At 37.6% G+C, this 20,241-nt stretch overlaps 1 protein-coding gene and 2 long non-coding RNA genes across 7 annotated transcripts in view; 1 reads left to right on the forward strand and 2 right to left on the reverse strand.

Annotated features, from left to right (window-relative positions):
* The window catches only part of FRAS1 (Fraser extracellular matrix complex subunit 1), a 419,338-nt gene that overhangs the window by 335,904 nt on the left and 63,193 nt on the right, over window positions 1-20,241 (reverse strand). The gene's annotated exons all lie outside the window — the stretch shown is intronic.
* LOC138923457 (uncharacterized) lies at window positions 1,211-4,282 on the reverse strand. The gene is made up of 2 exons (XR_011437083.1): window positions 4,202-4,282; window positions 1,211-1,611 (listed from the first exon to the last, which is right to left on the reverse strand). It is a non-coding gene; the product is annotated as an uncharacterized lncRNA (long non-coding RNA).
* The window catches only part of LOC111772876 (uncharacterized), a 43,960-nt gene continuing 26,091 nt past the window's right edge, over window positions 2,373-20,241 (forward strand). Inside the window, exons 1-2 of the long non-coding RNA XR_002806986.2 lie at window positions 2,373-2,705; window positions 4,081-4,207. This is a non-coding gene — a long non-coding RNA (uncharacterized lncRNA). The remainder of the gene's footprint in view (window positions 2,706-4,080; window positions 4,208-20,241) is intronic.

Here is a 20,241-nt window from a genome sequence, read left to right on the forward strand (position 1 = left end):
TACATTTCTCGGGCTTTCTTCATCTATCCTTGCTTTCTCCCTTATTAAAAATTTACCCATGGGTAAATTAAAATCTGTAAAAGCACAAATCACAAGCACTATAAATAAATGGTAATCGCCACACTGATTAATAGTAATGGACACCTACTCTGAGTTACAGAGTAGCTGAGATAGGTTGGAGATTATGTGCAATCCCTAGAGCATCCTTTCTCTCCCATGGGAGGAAAATACTTTAAATGATTATGAAAGAGAGTAATAATATAGGAATAATCATCACTTAGTTCTAAGTTATTCTTAAAAGCAAATCATAGCAAAAATTTAAAATATTAATCATTACTGAAAATTTATAAAGCCATGATCCACACGGTCCAGAATAATGTTGCAATTAAAACCCAAAGGCCAAATAAGAATTTCCATTTTCTCTTGTATCTCTCATAATCATATAAAGGAGTTCCAAAATGACCCCATAGCAACATGAAAGCCCTGTCTTGCATGACTTTCAAACAGCTCAAAGGAGCCACTCACTGTCCCACTCCAGAAAAACTCTCCCACTTTATCCACACGACTCCCACTTTATCCACAGCTTTTCTATTTACTTTTCTAGATCATTTCTCTCTGAACTTTTCAGGCCCACCCTTCACACTCCCATTACATCAAGTTCCCCTCCAGTGAAGCCCCCGAGGTGTTAGTTTGTGTTCCAACTTGATTGTTTTGCTCTCAAAAATTCATCCATTGAGTTTTGTGCTTTCTTTCTTCAGCGAATAGGTACCCGAAGAGTCTGGGAACACCCACACACTAACTTTTGCCCCATCACATTAGCATCAAATGTGTGTGACACACAGCACTGCTGACCAAATGCTATGATACGTGATTGAGAAGCGCTGCCCTAGATGTCAAAGAGCTCCTGCTACTATCTGGTTTAAGGGCTTTAGTTAAATTATCCCAGACAACGTCTATTGATGCCAATCACTGTTTATGGTTACTCTTCTTCACTTCTGGGGGCCAAGTCCAAAATACAGTGATCATAGTTTTAACACCATATCAACACAACAGCTGTTCTCCAGTGAGAGATTTTTAAAAAGGAAACAGTAATGGCATAGCTAAATGGACAAAAGAATACCAACAGTCAATCTACTTTAGCAAAAGAGGGCAAGGGAGGTACAATAAAGTGAAGACTTGGTTTTGCCACAAAGAACCAGATCAAACCAACCCAGGTGTCACTGTCTTGACACATTATTTATTGCAGCAAGCCTAAAAATATAACACGTGATATATTTTCAAGGTGAACTAGAAATATTTTGCTTGTTGATGACAATGTATGCATGAGAATTTATTCATTGAACGTTGCCTGAGCACCATAGCTGGTGATGACTCTCTTCACTTAGCAGAGCTTAAAGGAGAAACTTCCACAGAGCAATCAAAGAAGAGAGAGCAGCTGGAAATGCCAGTCTAGAAGGGGCTGCTGGGACTCAGAGGTCGGAAAACGAAGAGTGTGGGTGTCCTGATTTTGCGGCAGCAGCAGAGGAGGAAGGCACCAGAAGGAGATGAACTGGAAACAAAACGAACACTGCTGGAACCTGGTAATGGGTCTTCCACACCATCCTTCTGGAACTGAAACAGTGGGGAAAGTCACTACAATGGTACCCTTATGGGAAAACAGCTGAGCTAAAACCACATTTGTCCCAGGTCCCAAAAGTGATTTCAAGACATTTTTCACTAATGATGTAACATTCAGAATCAGTCGATTCAACTCAATCACCTGAAAGGCCTCCTTGAGATAGAGATCATTTTTGAGATGCTGAAGCTACCTGGGGACGAGTGACTTATTTAGATAATGGAAAAACTACTGCCTCTTTGAGAGAACCTTACACATAAGCCAAGTTCAAGTATTCACACTGAAAAAATAACTGCAGTGACTGGGTAGGCATCATTGTTTTCTCTGGTCAGGAGAGCCTGTTCTGGCTACTAACGAGGCATTTTCACAAAACAGAGCAGATGGAAGCAAATTGTGTCAATTGGCTTGTTCCATTACCAGCCCTGCTGAAGAACCAGAAAGACAAGAAAATTCATTTGAGTTTTAAGCCTCCACTATAGATCTCATCAAAGAGATAGACAGTGATATCAAAAAAAGATGAGAACTTTGGGTTCAAAGAACACAAAAGTTCAGATATGGACGCAAAAGCTTTGTAAATGTTTTACACCTGCCAAGCTCACAAAAGTGAACATGAGAAATCGTTTATGAACTTCTATCACTTTTCAATTTAGCCCCAACCTATGGAAAGAGAGTCTTGCACCTCCACCCTCTGAATGCTGTCATGGATAATTATTTGGAATCAAGCTTTGACTAAGATTCTAAGAGCCCAGAAACAGCTGAAGGCAAAGGATCCGTGGACTCTATTTTAGAACTCGTCAGCCAGCAACAGCATAATGAGCACAAAGGGAGAGATTGCCACATGAAAGAATTACGTTGTTTGCTGTTTTTGTGTCTTTTTTTTAAACTCTAGCTGCTTGGCAACTCTCCTAGATCACAGCTTTGGGAAAGAAATGTATCTCCCTGATGAAAAATGAGCTAACAGAGATCCCATTGATGGCCCACTCACCAGCTCTGTATGAGTCTATGGGTTTCGCCCTACACAAGAAACTCAACCAAATTGATTTCCTGAACAGAGAAAAAAGAGAGGAGGAAGTTGGGGAAAGTAAGCCAGGTATGTTTGCTCAGATGTAAAAGATACCATAGTACAAACAGAACAACATTTCATCCTGACCACACGAAGCACGGTGTTTAAAATGTATAATTGAGCTTTCTTCTTCACTGCTTGCTCTTCACAGTGGGTTATAAATAAGCTCGCAGAATGCCGTGTGTTTCTATACTAGAAAAAGCAAGTGACTGTATCATCAGTTAACTTGAAGAAAAGGTCATGACACAAATAATAGTTTTGAAAAATAACTGTGCTTTCTAACTATAATCTCTCCCTCAGATTTTATTTTCCTTCCTTCCCATTTCAGCATAATTTACACTATCTACTTGATTCTTGGCAAGGTGCTCGGAGTAAAACTGGATCAGTTTAATCTTCTCATTTTTTCAATTTGTTGTCAAAATAAACAATAACAATCTTTTTTCTTACATTAAACACCTGCCAAAAACTTTTTGCTCAGATTATATCAATCTAGTTGAAAAATAAATCAGTCCACAGGTAGGTTCTAGAAGTCAGGCCGTGTCCTCGGTGCTAGGGAAATAAGATGAATAGTTCATGGCCTCAAGGATTTTACAGTTTAATGCAGCTACCTGAATCAGTATTTTATTATCTGTACAAATATAACGGAGAAGTGGTGTGAATAATCAAAAACAACCCAATGACTCATCCAAAAATAATGGAAATCATTAAAGGACAGTGTCACATATGTCACTCATGCTACTCCACTACCTCTGTTTCTCACTGGGCCAGGAAGATGGCAGAAGGGAGCACATCAGACCCCAGAGTGCAGAAGGCCTAACGACAAAGTCAATTACCTGCTGCTAGATATTCAAGGCCTCGGTATATTTAATCTCCCACATAAAGCACACATTCTTAGTACATGGAACTGTGATAAAACTCTCAGGATAATTCTCCTTTGTTTGCTTTTAATTACCCATCTGCTAAGATTCTCAGTTTGCTTATTTTTGCATTTTTTTTCCTCCAGGGATTAAAAATGGATTTTCTTAGTTCTTTAAATAATAACAATGAGAATGATTTAAAACAGTTATGGGAATAATTATATAAATGCAATTAAAATGGGCCTACAAAGAAATTTAATACTTTCTGATCTTCCCAATATCAATTTAACTTCTTTAGAATCAATGTTAGGTGTGGAGCCAATGCAATGGTGTAAGAATGGCCCTAAAATGGGCAAACATTGCTAGCTTTTAAAGCTGAGTGATGGTTACATGAGAGTTCCTTATAATGTTCTTTTCTCTTTTAAGAACTTTCATAAAATCCCATGATAAAAAATATTTTAAGCGGGTTTTAGGCAAACAGACCAGGGATATCTTGAGCAAGTTACTTAACTCCACTAACCGTAAATTTTCTCTTCTTTGCACAGAGACAACACGATTCCCTCTAAAGTGTACACCATTTGTTCCAAGAGAATGAGGAGATTAAGAGAAACTGTGAGTGACATTATTGTCCATGTGTTTCCATGAAGCAAAACTCAAGATACCAACCTGATGGTAAGTGGGTTCATCTCTGATTATAAAGGGCATGCCACATATTAGCTGCACACATGTGTATGCAGTCTCTTAGCCTAATGAAATAGGGATAAGAAAAAAAAAATCCCACAGTTAAAAGTAGCCATGAAGAAGGTAAATCATAGTGAATAATCTGCAATCTCAATTTGTAAGTATAGATAAATTTCTACTGAACACAAGATGCTGAAGAATTGCAGAGATTTCTTAAGTAAAGAATTTGATCTAGTTGGGCAAGAGATATCTTGAAATAACATGGGATCCATAAACTTTACTTGAACATCGCTGGGTAAATGCTAGAATTAATGTTATAAAGAAAATTAGTTTACAGAATATGAAAAGGGAAAAATTATGAAATGTAAAGCAGATATAAGAAGTATTGAGAAATCTGTTAAATTATTTCATGTTCTGCTCTTGAGATGACCAAATGGCAAAAGATACTTTGAAGAACATAATGTGAAAGTGTCTCTTGCATTGCTTTATTCTTCCTTTTTATTATTTTAGAAATTAATGCCACCTCCCCATATCAGATGAGGAGGAGGACAACCTGATGAAATACACAGACAGTCTTTAGCACTCTTCAGATGTTAAATGTTCTAAATATATTTCTAGTTTTGTTGAGCAGTGAAAGAGCTATCTATTTTTCATTTCAGCAAGTGCTGTGACGAACAATGCTGAATTCATCAAATAAGAATTTAAGGGATTAGACAGAAGGCAATGTAATTTGGTTTGCTAACGAGCTGAAATCTTGCTAGTTTCAGGAGTGTACGTAATTCAGTTCAATCCCATAAAAGTTTATGGAACCCCACTATATTCTGGGCACCATTCTTGATCCCAGAGAGTCAAAGAGATACATGCAGACACACACCCTATCCTCACAGAATTCTCAGTCTAATAGATATCAACACTGGACATTACCAGAACACAAAGTGTGGAGGGGAGGCATAGTTGGAATTAAGGCTGGAAGGCTAGCAGAAGGTCTTGCATGCCACAGGCAAAACCCTCTAGGGATATGACCAGTCTTAAGGTTAGAAAGATCACTGTAACATCAGTATGGAAGAACCTAGAAGAAGGGTATGAGTGAGGCACGAACACCAATAAAACAGGGAGAGCTGTTAAGCTATAGCGACAATCCAGGCAAGCAATAATGAAGGTTCAAGCTTATGCGGGCTCAATGAGGACAGAAAGGAAGGACAGCTCAGTGCTATATTTAGGTAGTAAAGTGAGGAGGACCCGTAGGCTGATGCAACATGACTACAAGTCATGAGACTAGTTTCCCTGGGAAATGTCTCATCAATGTATAGTCATGTCATATACAACACATTACCACTGAGAACCAGATTTAGATCCAACCAAAGGAGCAAATTATTTATTCCCACTGATTCTTCAGCACACAGTAAGACCTTGACAAACACCTGTGGAATGAATCAATGAATTCTCCAAAACTGAATCAGTCATTATCTGTGAGATATTGGCTCTGGGCCACTTTCAATCTACCAGCAAATATTTAGGCCAATATGCAAAGAACTAGTCTACATGACATAAAGGACACAAAGAAAGTACAAGGAAAGAGTCTTTTCTTGAATTCAAAATGCTTGTCTCTAGTTGAGGAGAAAATACATGTATACAACTTTAAACAACAAGTAAGCTTGAATTAAAGCATGTACTCAATTTAAAACCAGCAAGTCCTTTACTCTCCCTGGGAGCCTGGAATGAGCAACCCAGAGCCCTAAACAAAGGCATGTTGGTGAGAAACTCAACCTGACCCCCAGCTCTGTCACCTGAAGCCACCCAGTCTCTCCCTGCACCTCAACGCTTCCTGTGAACACAATGGGGGAAGCACCTTGAGCAGCACCCTGTCTCTCCAGAAGCCGCACAAAGCCTGGCACTCCAAACACACACGAATTCACAAGGAAAGATGCCAATTCAACTTCATAAACAGATTCCAGCCTTTCCTAATGGCAACACTGACATTCATTTCTCTAAAATATAGCATACTAGTACGATAAATTACCATGTGAAGTGACACAGAATAGATAAAACCATGCAAATATTGATTTAGCTTCTAGGCTGTCATTTAGAATCAGTCCTTTTCAGAACAGTAGTTGAACAAGTACAATTCCTTCCATCTCCAGACTATGAGATTATTTGAAAAGAAAGAAAAGGTGCTACCTTAAAAATTAATATATCTTCCCAACAAAGACTAAGAATGCTTGAAAGTTCTGGTCAGCCGTTAGGCCTTACCACTCTGCTGGTTATAATAGAAGGATAAGAATTGTGAGGCTTTAGAAACCCCCAGCTCTAGGGAGCCAAGGAAAGCATCTCTCTATCTGATACGCTTCAGATCTCGCGATGCTCCCCATTAGAAGAGAAGTGCAATTGAACGCCTTTTAAGTCTGCATTACACCTAGAGGAACATGTATTTTCTAAGAAAACGTCATACTCTTCCACATGCAGGTAGGTAACAGCACATTCTGAGAAACTGTGTGTTACTTATATTTTTTACTCATGACAAGCCCATGGACTTCATCTTCCATTAGTCCTACCTTGAGTGAATAGAAAACGCCATTCTTTACCAAAATAACAGGTTTCACTACACTGAAGTGCATTGTCTTCCTCATCACACCTTTTGCAGAAGGTGGGGTAGATGACTTTTCACCAGATCTTTTAACAACTAGCTACAGGAACAAGTGAGGGTCCTCCGAGAGCAGGAGTTCAGTCTGTTCTGTTCACTGGTATGTCCCCGATGATCTCGACGCTGACGGGCACATAGCAGGTGCTCGAGGAACATTTTCAAACAAGTACGCCATTTCAGTGTGGGAAACGGGCGCTTTTAGTCCATAATAAAACATGACGGTGTGAGAGAGACGTTAAAAAGAAGGTTCCATACAAAGCTGGCTCTGGCTTTGACCAACACACATTGCATTTTTCAAATCCCAAACAATTACAGCATGATTCAACGTTTGTGAGCATTGTGTTTCTTTAGTTAGAAAAATTGATTAATCATAAAACCACCCCATTCGCAGTGGGAAACTGTCAGAGCACAGCACTCTTCAGACTGTTTAAAGCACACTTTTCTCGCACAGACTCAGTGGCATCCCCTAGAAAGCCCGGAACAACCAAACTCAGCAAATACTACAAGACTGGCCTTGGCCTCTGGCACAAGATAATAAAATACAAAAGGAAATAAAAATGGCCCAAGCAGTGGGTGCCCCCAAGATAAACAATGTTTAAAAGGCTTCAACAAGAAATCCGACAGCCATATGCAAACATCCTTTCCACATTCACAGCATAAATCACTTCTCCAGCAGGCTCCGTCTCAGGGTTCTAGTTAATCATTTGGCTGCAGTAAACACTGAAAGCAATCCGTCTTACAGGCTTGGGATTTGTATAAAGACCTGCTGCCCTTACAGGCTAGTTTCTCCAGTCTGGATACTCCAAACTATTCCTTTAGTAGCTAAAAGTTAACCAAAGTGATATATCAGATCTTCAACCACCAGGCTGCCCTTCGATCCAGCAAAGTAAAAACAGGCCCTTTAGAAAAGGACAAAGAGAAGACGTGTCCTCTTTGAAATTATACGCAAAGCAGAAACCCTTCAACCATTAGAAACCCTGTCTAAATACTATTTAAAGACAAAGAAAGATAAAATCATAACATCTTGGTTTCAACTATCTAGTCCATTGTTTTTCAGTATGTGTTGTGCGAAATGCCAGGCTGTGGGAATTCCTGGGGGAAGACCAACCAGATCCCCAGCCCAACCCAACCCCTGCAGGCTCGACTTGTATCTCTTCCATATACTGGGAATTGTAAAAGAGATTTCATTTGAAAAATAGGTTCCCCTGCTAGAAGAAGTTTGGAAACTACTCATCTGGTCCACAGTTTAGCACTCTTGCTTGAAGGCAGGCTAAAACTGACATCTCCTTTTCTTTCGGGGGTCTGCAGGCTCTTCCAGAGATGGACTTTACAAGCCCTGAGACTTTCCTCCTGTCTCAGAAAACATGCGAAGCTCCTGGACTCGGCCGCTGTGCTAACTTGACTTGAAAAGAGAGTGAGCAGCATTACTGACCTTAAAATTCTGACAGCACAGTACCTTGATTTTCTGCTTCATTATGTCCAATCTACACACTTGCCACTGATGTAGCCAATGTCCCACTCACTTCTCTACGCTCCACTGCCCCTTGGAGCCGCTACTGCAGCTCTGACTTTGGCAAACACAAAAATGCATACCAGCCCTCATACACGAGGAGGTGAAAAGGAGGTGCCGACGGTGATAGCTAATGGTGTTCCCAGGCTGCCTCCAACTTGCTTTCTCAAGGTTGGAAAATTGAACCTTCTCCCAGTGACACACGCCATAAGTGTGAGACTGACTGAATGCCTGTCTTGAGGTATGTTGTCTGAAGAAGAGAGGAAAGACATGAGGAAATCAATAAGTAACGGTGCATCTCTAACTTGAAAAACTACCTAGCCATTTAAAAGAACAAGTCGGCTGTATGTGGTGACGCAAAAAGTTCCCCAAAATATATTATTAAGTGAAAAGGCAAAGTAGAGAGCTATACATATACCATCCTCCAGTTCAAGAAAAATATATATGTATACATATATGGGTGTGTTCACAGGGAACATGTCTACAAGGAGACCCAAGGAGGAACAGATGGTGTTTCCTCTAAAGAGTGAAACTGGAGGAGGTCTATGGTGCATTTCATAACCTTTTTGTTCTGTTTGAATTTTTCACTATATGTACATATTGGCCTCATAATAATTTTTTAATATACCTGGAGGATATAGAAGATTGAGAAAAACTAACTCCTCAGAAACAGAATTTAAGAAGAAAGAAGCAGTAACACACACTCAAAGCCAGATATTCAAAAGCCAGCTGGATATTTGCTGCCAAGGACGCTCAGGCCCTTAGGTCAATTAACCAAAACATGGCACTGGCTGTGGGCCTTTCACTCTGCGGGCACTGACCCAACTCCACCATTTCCAGGATCATGCTGTTCCCAGTCACTGCCTCCTCAAAGGATTGCGGGGGAAGGTGAAATACAAAAGGGGCATAGAACTCCAAATCTGGAGCTTTATTCAACAATGCAAAGAAACAGCAATATTGAAATGGCTCTCCCCAAAGAAAGAGTGTGAATTACATTCTTTGTCTGAGAGTTTTTAAAAGAAGACTATTTCTCCAGCCCATATTTCAAACTAAGAAGGCATCATTCTCAGGAGAATTGGGCCCCTTCTGCTGCCAATCATGAAAATGCCCCATTTTCACTTAACGAAACACAAATCACATGGATTTTGCTGGTGCATATGTTCCTACAGATATTTCCAGAAACACCGTGTATTCAGTCACTATAATTTGTAACAATAAGCACTATGAGAAAAGAAGGATGGATCTCATTAAAGATAAAATCAAAAGAGGTTGAACACCAATGACCGTGGTCCACAAATAAGCAGCAATGGTCACCGGAATTCTTAACACAGGGGAACTCGATGCTTTAGACACACTTCAAGATAAATAATTAAGAACACAAATACATAGTTAATATCCATGTAGCATATGAAAATTGGAGTGTTAATTTAGAAACTCAAGAATGCTTACTAAATCTCAATTCACTGATGAATTTAATTTTTTTTTAATTTTCTTACATAATTTCAACACACTTGTTTAGAAAACCCTTTGAGATTCCATCTTTTCTATTCTAGGTTCAGACTGACCAGAAAGCATGTAAAGCATTCAATTATAATTTTACATTTAGTGATTTTATTACACAATGTTGTTTGAGCTGAAATTTAAGCAGAGAACTGGCTACTTCCTTAGGCCTCACTAGTTAATAGTTCTGTGGTCTTGGGCAAGTAATAGCCTTTCTCAAGCTTAATTTCTTCATCAATAAAATTAAAAATTTTAATAAGGTAGTTGCTAGGCTACTTTCCAGCTCTAAAAGTCTAGGAGTCTATTAGTCTCCATTAGCATATTACTCACCATTGAAAAAGGAAGTCATTGCTCTACTCTTTTAAAGAAACAAACAAAAAATCCCAAATAACTCAATTCCTAGAAGCCGTTCACATGTTTTGTAGAAGAGAAGGTCTTGGGATTCAGAGTGAAGTAATAACATCTTCATTACATACTATGCCAGACAACTGAACTGCTTTTCACTTTTAATTATTTCCAAGGGAACCTCCAGATTGGCCTATCGCCAGAGAACATGTCAGGAAAATTCCCACAATGAATCATTAGATTTAGGTTAAGTTTTCAGGAAAACTCCAATCCAGGAAACATCACAAAGATCAGTTTAGCAAACAGTGTCGCAAGCAGATGCTCAGCTTTCCTTAGACACAGTCTCACCAGGCAATCTAGTACCCAGGATCCCTAACACCTTAACAATAAAACTTACACAAAACACTTAAATAGGGCCAAGAGTGGCAGACATTATCCTGTTTAACACAATCCTTGTAGCAACTCTCTAAGATAGGCATCATATCCCAAATTTAAACATAAGGAAACTGAAACTGAGAGACAATATTTTATCAAACATCACAAATCCAGAAAGTAGCAGAAGTGGACCCTGAGCTCAAGATCCTTGTCTGACATTCTCCACCCTCCTTCCGAGATCCTACTTGCCATTGATTGACTTCTTCCTCAGAGCCACATTTAAACCTCCCTCACATTTAAACCACCATGTGATAAGTGGTAACATCGCCGCCATTTTATAGATGGGGAAACTGAGACTCAGAGAGGATACATGCGCTCCCTCCAGAAATAATAGCAAACCTGGAATGAAAGCCAAGCCTAACTACTTCCAAAGTCTACGTGATTTATCCTCATGGAAGATGGCCTCCCCGCCAGAAACTGGGCTCCACAACTGCTCATTCGCTGTACGTGCAAAACTACTTTGTCAACTCACAAGATCTTTCTTTCTTTAAAACGGGGGTCAGATTTTTACAAGGCTGTAAACTCTTCAAGGCAACAAAAATCATACCTTGTTCATCTTTTGGTCCAAAGGACTCAAAACAATGCCACATAATAGCAGTCAATTAAGCTGTGCTGAAATACCTGATTAACAGGCCTATGAAAACAGGCCTATACCACCTTAAGCCCTAAATCACAATCTTCTACTAAAAAAGTTATCCTCCCCTGGGAATTAACAGAAAGAAATAATGAGTGAGAGAAGGAAGAATGGATGAATGAATAAATGAAATAGTTTGTGGAACCCAAATTTTGGTTGGTGATTGAAGGGAAACTTACTTGAACGACAGAATAAACCATAATGCAAATGGAAATACTTTCATTCTCTCTCTATTTATTTCAAAAGAAATCTAATCCCCTATTTGATAAAATAGAATGAGATGAAGAAATTAATTCTGGGTAAAAAATGTCTCTGGGGATTAAGTACTTGCTGTACTGAACCAGTGATCAACAACGTCTCTTTGGCACACATCGTTATTCTTATTTTCCAGATGAAGATCCACTTACGAACACACATCACCCCAGGAAGAAAACTCAAACCCTGCCTCAGTCCTGGTTTTATTCCCTGCGGGAAATCCATGGCACAAGCATCAGCAGCACTTGCTCCACATAACCACACCCTCTCCTTTCTTCCTCGTCTTCCTTCCTTTTCTTCCTTTGGTCTTTCTCACTTTGCCTCTTGGGCATCAAGTACTTTAGAAAGGTGATCTGCAGAAATAAAAATCATTGTGTGAAGACTTCTAGGGAAACACAGTGGATGGAACAAGTATTCATCTCCACTTTTTCCTAAAGCCCTAGCAAAATGAAAGAAAAGGGATAAAAGTATACAAATGCATGTCAGAGAGAAGAGGAGGCAATAACAGTGGATGACAGATCACCATTTTTAAAGACAGAAAGCAGATGGACAAACAGTGACTGACATTTTAGGTTTCTCAACTTTAAGTGCCTTGAAGGGGTGGCCAATATTGCAGAACCCTGGGAAGCTGAAAATGAGAGCTATTAGATATCTCTAACCACCCCCGCCACACACACAGCCCTGGTGGAAGACTGAAGATTTACCCTGTGAAGAGGCTGAACCAGACATGCTGTGAACCAGGGACTACCAAGCACAGCTGAGTGAAGCATCTTACTAAAAGGGGAGAGAGAAGGGAAAGTCTGTATACTCAGCAAGGAGACCACCTGCTCCCATCCCCACTTGTTTCCCAGAAATGCTGGCTTCCAGGCTCCCTTTGCAGAAAGATCCAAAATCAAATGACGGAGAGAGAGGGAGGAAAGAGAAGAAAGAGAGGAGAAAGAAAGGAGGGGAGGGAAAAGGAGAGGTGGGCAGGGGAGGGGAGGGGAGAGGAGGGGAGAGAATGTGGATGGTTCTGAAGAAGGAACCAGAGAAAATGGAGGGGAGAAGGAGGTCATCAATGCAATAATTTAAGAATATTGTCCAGAACTGAAGGGCATGAGATCCCATAATGAAAGGATGTACTTTGTGCTTTCTGTGTGTGGATAAAAAAACAAAAACAAAACATACACCATACTACATCATCATGAAATTTCAGAACACCAGAGATAGAGACAAGACCCTAAAATATTCCAGAAAGGGGTAAAAAACCCAGGCATAAAAAAAATGACTGGGAATCACAATGGCTTAAGTCTTCCCAATAACACTGGAAGATAGGAGATAATGGAACAGTATCTTCAAAATTCGGAGGGAAATCATTTACAACCTAGGATTCTGTAGCCGACCTTATTATTAGTTCAGAGTAAAGGCAGGATCAAGATGTTTTCAGATACACAAAGTCTAAAAGGATTTATATCCATTGTACCTTTTCTCAGAAGGCAACAGGAAAATTCGGCTCCACTAAAATTAGGGAGTAAACCAAGAAAGGGGAAAACCAGGGATCCCAAACTCTGTTGATTTAATACAGGAGGGCACTTAAAGAAAGACTGAGACTGACTACTGTCACAAGCCTAGAAACATCCAAGGAAGAGAGGGGCAGGATTTTGGATGAATGCTGGATAGATGTCTCACATAAGGAAAAAAAAAAAAAAAAAAAAGGAACTGACAGAAGACCTGATGTTTTTAACCATATTGAGAGCAACATTAGAGTTTGGTCAAAGTGTTTAGGAATAAACTATGATAGATATGATAGACACATAAGAAACTAAACAAACAAACAAAAAAGATGAAATTATCAATTCCAAAAGAAAACCCCAAAAGTTACATGAAAAATCAATGAAATTATTATACACAATGTGGTATACTCATGATCAATATCATGGTCATAATAAAGTCAGCGCCGAAATTAATGTAACAAAAAACTGTGATGTAACTATGCTGGGGCCATAAATACTGATTTATAGATGAAATGACAGGATATGTGGGGACTGCTTCAAATATTCATCCCAGGGGAACGTGAGGGGCAGAAAGGTAGTGGTTATAGATAAACTAAGTTTGACCACAACTTAATAACTGTTGAAGCTAGACGATGAGCACATTGGGGTTCTTTTACTATTTCTCACTACTTTTTGTGTATAATTTTCCATAATAAAAAGTTTTTCAAAATAATATTGGAAGGATAAAAAAGAGAAGGTGAGATGTTACGGAATATGACGGAAGAGAAGGATGCATGGGGTGTGTGCGAATGTAAGAGAACTACATTCTAATCTTCTATGAAAATCAATAGATATTATCTATAACTAAAAAAAATCAAGAAATAGCAGTATAAGCATATCATTTTGCAATGTGGCAGAAAATGCCTGAAGAAACAGCTAACTCGTTCAAAGCAGCTGCTTCTAGAAACTGGGAGAACTTGTCCAGGGAACTACTGTTTTGCACTCCAAGTCTTCTTTAAGTATTTGAATTTCAAAACTATGCACATTATTACTTTGATAAAAAATCAACATAGCAATTAAAAAACAGTTGTGCTACACTGTTTGAGTCCTGAGCTTTTTAAAATCTTTTTGAATGCAGTTCTTATATAGCTTTTTCAATAAGAAAACTATAAAAAGCTTTGTAATCTTTAAAAACTTTTATAAATGGAGGCTGCTGACTTCCAAAACAGAGCTGCACGTAGCCACAGTGTGACTTCTGGGCTTCTGGCAGCTCTAGCAGCTTCTCTAAGCCTTCCCTCACCCCACTGTACCCACCACAGGATGCTTCTCTCAAGTGAGTGACTTTGAGGTACCTATGTGAACATAATAAAAAGTACAATAAAATAAAATAATATTAGCAATGGAAATAAAAGTAGAGAATAAGAAACCACCATGCTTTCATCTCTCTTGGCTTGTATATGGCTCCTGGCCCCTGAAACCCTCTTAGAAATTAACTGTGAAAATCACTGAGCATGAATCCCTTACTTCAAACACGGCCCCTTCTGTGTGTTATCTACCCACCATAAGGCACAGTGCAAAGTTCTCTCGCTTCAACGCCCACAGCTGTCATCCTTTTGGAAACTGTGACTCAGCAGTTTCAGAATAGGTTATGATAATTAGGTAGAGCTTACTTTAAAAGATTATGCCTAGTGTTGGAGACAGTATTGGAAATGGATACACTCACACACTGTTGATGTTGATGAGATTATAACTTGGCACAATCTTTCAGGAAGGTAATTGAACAATAAATATAGGAAGCATTAAAAATGAATTTTTTTCCTTTCAGCAATTTCACTTTCAGATATTCATCCAAAGGAAATAATCAGTGATTTGCACAAAGACTTAGCTAAAGAATGTTTATCATAGCACTGTTTAGAATAGCAGAAATACTGCAAACAACCTAAATACCCAAACATAGATCATAGGCACACTTAGGTAAATTAAGTCACGTGGTCATTAAAATTATTCAGTAAAAAGATATTTAATGACATGGAAATATAGTCACCATATAGTCTTCAATGGGAAAAAAAGATTGTAGAATGGAATACACACTGTTCACAGTTTTTGTAAATATATGTGACTCTATAAGCAAAGAAATGAGCTACAAAGAATATACATCAAAAGTAATTATCTGCAACTTAAAATTTTCCAGTAAATCTTCTTTTTGATATTTATACTCTGGTAAATGAACATATATCACATAAAAATGGAAAAAAAAGTAAAAAGTTATTTATTTTTAAAGCTGATTAAGCAAAGATATACAGGTGACTACCAAAGTACTAGCTTTTTTTTAAAACACATATATATTAATTTTTAAAAATAAGGAGAAGGAGGAAAACAAAAACGATGGTTAAGCAGCAACGTTGATTTTGGAGTATATTTTTTGGTCCAAACAATAATTCTCCAAAGTCAAGGAACACAGTCTCATCAGAGGTTTACCAATTTTTCTTGTCTTTCCAAAAATACCAAGTTTTGACATTGTTGATTCTCTTTATCATATGTTTCTATTTCATTAATATCTTTTCCTATATGCATTATTTTCTTCCTTCTACTTTCTTATTTATTGTTCTTTTCTCCAACTTCTTGAGATTTTTCAACCTTTCTTTTCTAAATTTTATTTGTATGCTTATCTTTAAGGTTATCAATTTCTCTCTATTCAATGCTTTAGCTGTAACATATCGTATTTTCTCATTCTGGTCAAAATGTTTTCTAATTTCTCTTGTGATTTCTTCTTTGATCTATTCTTTAGAAAAATATTGACTTTTTCCAGAATATCTAGGAATTTTCTAAGTAGTTTTTGTTACTAATTTCTACCTTAATTTCTCAGTGCTCTGAGGTATACTCTTTAGACTTTATTTTTTTTGGAAATTAAGACTTTGCTTTATGCCTTGCGTATGTTCATTTTTGGCAAATGTACAACGTGCACTGGAAGGAAATGTATATTTTACAGTTGTGTGCACTGTTCTATATACACTATATCAGTTAGGTCAAGTTGATTAATTTGTTCAAATATTCTACATCTCTGATTTTTTTTGTCCACTTATCTATCAATTACTGGAAAAGGTATGTTAAAATCTTCCATTGTGATCGTGGGTTTGTCTGCTTCTCCTTGCAGTTCTGTTAGTTTTTGCTATATATATTTTGAAACCATGTTATTAGGTAGATATACATTTAGAAATAGTACTTGTTCCTGGTGGATCGACCCTTTTATCATTATGAAATGCCTCTCTCAGTAGTTCTTCTTGCCTTAAGATATAGCTATATTGGCTTTCTTTTGTTTAGTGTTTGTATGGTATTTCATTTTCAAAACTTTTACTTTCTTGAAAGCAACATATAGTTGAGTTTTGTTAGTCTGTTTTTCCCCTCTGATCATCTTTATATTTTGATGGGAGGTTTTAATATTTTATATTTAATGGAATTACAGATATATTTATGTTTAAATCTTCCATCTTACTATTTGCTTTATATTTGTTCCTTTTTCTCCTCTTGCCTTATTTTGGATTTATCAGGAATTTTTATTATTCTCTTTGCCCCTTTAATTGATTGTTAGTTACGCATTCCTTAACTGTTCTTTTAGTTGATACTCTAGAGATCAACATGCATCCTTGCCCTAGTAAAGTCTAATCTAAATTAGTATTTTCACTACTTCCTAGATCATGCAAGGACCTTAGGACTTTTTCTCTATTTAATCTCGTCCCAATCTATGTGCTACATTTGTTGCGTATTTTAATTTTATATGTATTTTAAATTATTTTTTGAATAGTCTATAGTCATTTAGATTTACCCACTTATTTACTCTTTTTGTTGCTCTTCATTCCTTCCTGTATCTCTTAGCTTCCCTCGGGGATAATTTCTACTGACTGAAGAACACCCTTTAGTATTTGGTTTAGTGTAGATCTGCTGACAATAAACTCTCTCGGTTTTTGTTCGCCTATAAATGTCTTTTTTTCACCTTTATGTTTGAAGGACATTTTTGCTAGGTATAGAATTCTACATGAACAGTTGTTTTCCTTCACAACTTCGAAAATATCTTTCCATTCTTTTCTGGCTTTCATTGTTTCTACTGGAAAGTCATCTTAGTAGCTTGTTTCTCCTTTCACGGTAACAAGTCTATTGTCTGGCTGGTTTTATGATTTTTCTCTTTGTCTTGGTTCTCAGTATTTATTCTAATGTTTCTTTTTGCCCTTTATCCTGTGTAGGGTTCAAAGTACTTGTGTGATGTCTCTCATTAGTTACTCACCAAAAGTTACTTTCCCTTTTCATCTCTCCTTTCCCTCTAGGACACCAGTTACGCTAATGCTGAACCTTTTCACAGATCTCATTTGTCTCTTACACTGTTTTCTGTATTTTCCTTTCTTTTTGCTCTCTATGCTTCAGATTGAATATTTTCTTCTGCTTTATCTTCAGTTTACCACTTCACTCTTCAACTGTGTCAAATCTACTGTTAAAGCTATTCACTGAGTTCTTAATTTCAGTGTTGTATTTTTTTAATTATATAATTTAATTATATAATTTGAGTGTTTTCTTAGTTTCCATTTATCTACTGAAATTCTCAGCCTTATCTTCTAATTCCTTGAACATATTAATCACAGTTGTTGTAAAGACCATGTCTGATAATTCCATTATTTGAGACCTTGGTGGGTCTTTTTCTATCATCTTTTTTTTTTTTTAGTTTTCAGTTACATCTTGTCTTGTCATACACCTGGCTATTTCTGCTTGAGTACAGAACATTTTACATTAAAAAAAATGGTAAAGATCATTGGAGGCTCTGGATGATGCTACCTTCCTCTAGAGATGAATAATTTTTCTTCTGGCAGGAAGCTGCTCTAAGGGCACCAGTAATTCCAAACCATCTTAATCCAACCAGGGACTGACCTGATTCACAGGTCAGCTTCAGTCTGTGTGGGATTAGTCTATTTCCTGCTCACCGTACTTCTGTGATATAGCTCCTCAAGTTCTCAAATGGAAGTCTGGGATATTTAGCATCCCCCCTCCCAAGGAGGCCCTAGTCCCATTTTGATCCTCCATCAGCTCCATGATTGTATTAGAAGCTGTGCTCAGCTGTGTAGCCCCTCAACCACTGCTTTCGGACTCTTCCTCTCCTGGATCTTGGTCTTATAATTTCTTACTATCTTAATAGCTCTCCTACATCTTTAAACGAAAGGTTTTTCATATTTTGTCCATATTTCCTAGTCATTTTTAGTGGAAAAGTTGACTTAAAATAACAGTGTACCATTGCCAAAAGAGAACTCCCCCACCTAACAAGCTCTTCAAATGAAATCCCAAATAAATGGTTTTTTCCCAGAACCCACTTCAATTCAGCCATGGACCACGCTCAGTTAAAATAAGGGTAAAAAGAATAGTTTCCATACTCTAGTGGTAATAAACCAAAAATCAACTTCCATGAGAGTAGAATTTCTTCCAAGAAAATCAGAAAGATCGCCCAGCACATCACCCAATGTTTTATCCGTGGCTCTGACTTGTGACCTTTCTAAAAGCCATTTCCTCTCTCAAAAGAAAAAAAAAGTCTAAATATCCTTTTTCTTCTTGCTAGTAGCTTAGGTCATTACAAAATCTGAGAACTGGAGATGACTTTTAAGGTCTCCTAGCTCAATACTATCAATTTAAAAATCAGGAAAGTGAGGCTCAGAGAGGTGACATAATTTGCTCATGGTCATACCACAAATTCCTGAAAGTGCTAGAAAACTAATCCAGTTCACACTGAGGGCATCTGCACTAGATACTTAAAATGAAAGCACGACTTCAAGAAAAAGTCTATTAAATAATAAATAAAATGGAACATAACCAGTCACAATCTCTGGACCTAATATAGATCCTTACAGACAAACCAAGGACAAAAGAGAGACAATTAATCATTTGAACATGATTGAATATCTGAGGTTATTAAGGAACAATTAACTATTTTGTTAGGTGTGATAATGTTATTTTGGTTATGTTTTTTAGAGAGTCACTATCATTTATACATACGTATTAAATATTTATTGGTGAAATTGTGCAATTAGAATTTACTTCAAAATAATACAAGATGGGAAGAAGTAGGTGAGTGTATAGATTAAATAACTTGGCCGTGAACTGACAGATGGTGATAATACATAGGTGTTCATTACACTATTCTTTTGTATTTGTTTGAAATTTTCCACAATAAAAAGTAAAAACAAAACAAAAAAGGAAGTCAAAAGTTCATCTCAGGTATTTTTTTCTAATCAAAGTAAAAGCCGCCAAAGGGGCTGGGGTTAAATCCAGCTGTAACAATACAGTTCAACAAATACCTCTAGATAAGAAATCTCAGCCAACAGCACAAATGCTTTAAGTAATAACTTCTCTCAACTAGGTAAGCTAAGCAAGAGGCAAGAGGATACATTATTTGGTATAATTCAACCTCTTTTGTTATATTTCATCACACAAATACTGATAATATTGTTCCCAGAATCTTTATTTAACTTCAGCTTTATTGAGATATAATTGACAAATGAAATTGTAAGATATTTAAGGTGTACATCGTGGTGATTTGATACGCATATACCTTGTGAAAGGGTTCCCACCATACATCCATCACCTCACATATTTTTTTTTGTGAGAACATTTAAGTTCTACTCTTTTAGGAAATTTATATTGCGTAATACAGTATTATTATCAACTTTAATCTTTTTTAAATCTAAAAGAAATTATTTTATTTATGCTAATGCAGCATTCAGTGCTTAGCACATTCTTAATATTCTATAACCCAGACTCTTCCTCACTAGCAAAGCATCCCACTGTGGGATGTTGGCTATATTTGGGATATTTCGGAATCCAAATAAGACTTATTAGAGAGAAGAGGATAAAGTGGTGGAAGTAAGAGCTGGTGGAAATAAAAAGCAGTACCAAAGATAAAAACCAACTGATGTTGTCCCTAGTCTCCTACAAATTGCATTTTAATCCCTAAATTTATCTAAAAAGTCATAACTTGGGGGAGGGACCCCAAATATAAGGAAGCAGAAAACCTTTGGAAAATGATTTCATCATACACCCTATTAAATTTTCCCTGCTCAATAGTCTGCTAAGTGCTCATTTTTGGTTACGCCCTAATTTCTTTCTTTATCCCCTGCATGCTTGCTGTCACACCCCAAGGCCCTGCTCTTCAGTCCGTGGGGCCAATATCTGCTTGCCTCCCTGCTTGTCTGAGGCTGGCAC

Source organism: Equus caballus, chromosome 3 (assembly GCF_041296265.1).
Source record: "Equus caballus isolate H_3958 breed thoroughbred chromosome 3, TB-T2T, whole genome shotgun sequence".
Classification (NCBI taxonomy): Eukaryota; Metazoa; Chordata; class Mammalia; order Perissodactyla; family Equidae; genus Equus; species Equus caballus.